Genomic DNA, 4884 nt, shown 5'->3' on the forward strand with positions numbered 1-4884 from the left:
TTGGCTGCAGTTGCCTCTTTCACTGTAAGTCAATTGGTTCTTTTAGTACTCTATAATTCTGAAGTTTGGCAAGTTATCTTCATTCCAGATGCATTCAGTCTCACAGGCTTTTGTGTGTTATAAACCCATTTCTCTTCCATTTTAGTAGAGCTTAACGACAACAGAAACCAGTGCATGAATTGAACATTTTAGATGTCTACTTTTTTCAATAGTTTAGCCTTCTACTGTAGTACCATAGCCTCAATTTTTCTTTTATATAGTGAGAATGAAATTTAAATAAACTATTGTAATATACACATTTGAAAAAAATCACATGATGGCATAAATATTTCACTTTATTCTATCATTGTGAAATAAAACATCTCATTTTCATAAACATTTTAATGGTTCTATAATTTAATCTGAATTCTGATGTAAAATTTGATAGTTAGCAGTCAGTGGACTCTGTTTTTCCGTGAATATTTAAGAATCCTCCTTGTTTGACAATTAAATTCTCCAGTAAGCTATATGTATTGGAGACTATTATTCTTTTAAACTCTCTTGTTTTTTGTATGTAAGATTTTAACATCTCTCTGTGTGAAATCATATACATAAATATCATTTGCACATGCTGAGAATTGCTATTAAACTATTTTATTACAGTAAAATATATGAGGTTTGACATTTTATTCCTTTTAACTGTACAATTTAGTTGCATTCACTACATTATCAAGCTGGGTAAATAATACCACAAACTATTTCCAAAATTTTCATTCTTCCATTCAGAAATGCCATACCCTGTGATCTATAATTCCATTCTCTTCTGTTATTACCTCTAATAATGCATACTCAACTTTTTTTCCTCTAGAATTTTGTCTATTGTATATACTTCACAGGTACAGAACAAATATATTATTTCTTTACATGTCATTTTGTCATGTTATAAGTTTTTATAAAAACTTTTTTTTTTTAAGTAAAGTCAAAGTTTCTTTATTCTTGTTCTTTTTGGGGGGGGCTTGGTTTTTTTCTTTTATTGGATTTTTAATTTATATTTTATATGTTATCCACTTTCCATGTATTCCTTCCAGAAACCCCTTTCCCATCCCCTCCCTGCTTCTATAAGGGTGCTCCCCCACCCACCCACCCACCTACTCTCTCTCACCTCCCAGCCCTGACATTTCCCTACACTGGGCATCAAACCTTCCCAGGACCTAGGGTCTCTCCTCTCACTGATGCTCGATAAGGCCATCCTCTGCTACACATGTGGATGGAACCATAGGTTTATCCCTGTGTTCTCTTGGGATGGTGGTTTAGTCCCTGGGAGCACTGTGGTTGGTATTGTTGTCCTTATGTGGTTGCAGAGCCCTTCAGCTACTTCAGTCCTTTCTCTAATTCCTCCATTGGGGATGCCATTCTCAGTTCAATTGTTGGCTGCAAGCATACTCCTCTGTAGTTGTCAGGTTCTGGCAAAGCCTCTCAGGAGACTATATCAGGCTCCTGTCAGCAAGCACATCTTGGCATCTGCAATATTGACAGGATTTTCTGTCTGTATATGGGATGGATCCCCCAGGTGAGGCAGTTCCTGGATGGGCTTTCCTTCAGTCTCTGCTCCACATGTTGGCTCCTTATTTCCTCCTGTGAGTATTTTTGTTACTCCTTCTAAGAAGGACTGAAGCATGTGCACTATGGTCATCCTTCTTCTTGAGCTTAATGTCTGTGAATTGTATTTTGGGTATTCTGAGCTTTGGGGCTAATATCAGCTTATCAGTGAGTACATATCATGTGTGTTCTTTCATGATTGGGTTACCTCACTCAGGATGATATTTTCAAGTTCTGTCTTCTGCCTAAGAATTTCATGTAGTCATTGTTTTTAATAGCTGAGTAGTATCCTATTGTGTAAATGTACCACATTTTCTGTATCCATTCTTTTGTGGAAGGACATCTGGGTTCCTTCTAGCTTCTGACTATTATAAATATGGCAGCTATGAACATAGTGGTGTATGTGTCCTTGTTATATGTTAGAGCATCTTTTGGGTATATGCTCAGGAGTGGTATAGCTGTGTCCTCAAGTAGTGATACTATGATCAATTTTCTGAGGAACTGTCAGACTGACTCCCAAAGTGGTTGTACCAACTTGCAATTCCATCAACAATGGAGGAATGTTCCTCTTTCTCCACATCCTTGCCAGCATCTGCTGTTACCTGAGTTTATGGTCTTAGCCATTCTGACTGGTGTAAGGTAGAATCTCAGAGTTGTTTTGATTTGCATTTTCCTGATGACTGGGGATGTTGAACATTTCTTTAGGTGCTTCTTGGCCATTTGATATTCCTCAGTTGAGAATTCTTTGTTTAATTCTGTAGCCCATTTTAAAAAAGGGTTATTTGATCCTTTAGAGTTTGAGTTCTTTGTATATATTGGATATTAGCCCTCTATGAGATGTAGGATTGGTAAAGATCTTTTCTCAATCTGTTGGTTGCCATTCTGTCCTATTGACAGTGTCCTTTGCCTTACAAAAACTTTCTACTTTTATGAGGCCCTATTTGTTAATTCTTGATCTTAGAGCATAAGCCATTGGTGTTCTGTTCAGGAAAATTTCTCCTGTGTCCATGTGTTCAAGGCACTTTCCTTCTTTCTCTTCTATTAGTTTCAGTGTATCTGGTTTTATGTGGAGGTCCAAGATCCACTTGGACTTGAGCTTTGTAAAAGACAATAAGAATGGATCAACTTGCATTCCTGTACATGCTAACTGCCAGTTGAACGAGCAACATTTCTTGAAAATGCTGTCCCCCATCCTCACTGGATAGTTTTAGCTCCTTTCTCAAAGATCAAGTGACCATAGGTGTATGGGTTCATTGCTGAGTCTTCAATTCTATTCCATTGATTTATCTGCCTCTCTCTCTACCAATACCATACATTGTCTATCACCATTGTTCTGTAATACAGCTGGAAATTAGGGATGGTGGTTCCCCCAGAAGTTCTTTTATTGTTGAGGATACTTATGGCTATCCTGGGTTTTATTGTTATTCCAAATGAATTTGCAAGTTGCTCTTTCTAAATCGATGAAGAATTGAGTAGGAATTTTGATGGGGATTGCATTGAATCTGTAGATTGCTTTCGGCAAGATGGCCATTTTTACTGTATTAATCCTGCCAATTCATGAGAATAGAGATCTTTACATCTTCTGAGATCTTCAATTTCTTTTTCGAGGAACTTGAAGTTCTTGTCATACAGATCTTTTACTTGCTTGGTTAGAGTTACCTCAAGGGATTATATTATTTGTGAATATTGTAAAGGTTGTAATTTCCCTAATTTCATTCTCAGCCTGTTTATCCTTTGAATAGAGGAATACGACTGATTTGTTTGAGTTAATTTTGTATCCAGCCACTTTGCTGAAGTTGCTTATCAGGTTTAGGAGTTCTCTGGAGGAATTTTTGGGATCACTAAATTATACTATCATATCATCTGCAAATAGTGATATTTTGATTTCTTCTTTTCCAATTTATATCCCTTTGACCTCCTTTCATTTTCTGATTTCCCTGAGTAGGATTTTGAGTACTGTATTTAATAGGTAGTGAGAGAGTGGACACTAGTTCCTGATTTTAGTGGAATTACTTCAAGTTTCTCTCCATTTAGCTTAATGTTAGCAACTGGTTTGCTGTATATTGCTTTTACTATGTTTAGGTATGGCCATTGAATTCTTGATCTTTAAAAGACTTAACATGAAGGGATGTTGGATTTTCTCAAATGCTTTTTCAATAACTAATGAGATGATCATGTGTTTTTTCCTTGAGTTCGTTTAGATAGTGGATTATGTCGATGGATTTCCGCATGTTAAATGATTCCTGCATCCTGAAATAAAGCGTCCTTGATCAAGATCGATGATCGTTGTGATGTGTTCTTGGATTTGGGTTGGGAGAATATTATTGAATATTTTTACATTGATATTTATAAGGGAAATTGGTACAAAGTGCTCTTTCTTTGTTCGGTATTTGTGTGATTTAGGTATAAGTGTAACAATGGCTTCATAGAAGGAATTGGCTAGTGATCCTTCTGTTTCTGTTTTGTGGAATAGTTTGAATAGTATTGGTGTTAGGTCTTCTATGAAGGTCTGATAGAATTCTGCACTAATACCATCTGGCCCTGAACTTTTTTTGGTTGGGAGACTTTTAATGACTGCTTTTATTTCTTTAAGAATTATGGGACTATTTAGATGGCTTATCTGATCCTGATTTAACTTTGGTACCTGATACCAATCTAGAAAATTGTTCATTTCATCTAGATTTTCCAGTTTTGTTGAGTAGAGGCTTTTGTAATAGGATTTGATGATTTTTTGAATTTCTTCAGTTTCTGTTGTTATCTCTCCCTTTTTATTCCTGATTTTGTTAATTTAGATACTGTTTCTGTGTCCCCTGGTTAGTCTGGTTAAGGGTTTATCTATCTTGTTGATTTTCTCCAAGAACCAGCTCCTTGTTTTGTTGATTCTTTGTATAGTTCTTTCTGTTTCTACTTGGTTGATTTCAGCCCTGAGCTTGATTATTTCCTGCCCTCTACTCCTCTTGGGTTTATTTGCTTCTTTTTGTTCTAGAGCTTTTAGGTGTGCTAATCAAGCTGCTAATGCATGCTCTCTCCAATTTCTTTTTGGAGGTAATTGGAGCTATGAACTTTTCTCTTAGCACTGCTTTCATTGTGTCCCATAAGTTTGGGTATTTTGTGCCTTCATTATCATTAAATTCTAAAAATGCTTTAATTTTTTTTATTTCTTCCTTGACCAAGTTATCATGGAGTAGAGCGTTGTTCAGCTTCCATGACTATATGGGCTTTCTTTTGTTTTTGTTGTTATTGAAGATCAGCCTTAATTAAGGTTAATCTGATAGGATGCATGTGATTATTTCTTTCATCTTGTAT

The sequence above is a fragment of the Rattus rattus genome, chromosome 14 (assembly GCF_011064425.1).
Source record: "Rattus rattus isolate New Zealand chromosome 14, Rrattus_CSIRO_v1, whole genome shotgun sequence".
In the NCBI taxonomy this organism is placed as follows: domain Eukaryota; kingdom Metazoa; phylum Chordata; class Mammalia; order Rodentia; family Muridae; genus Rattus; species Rattus rattus.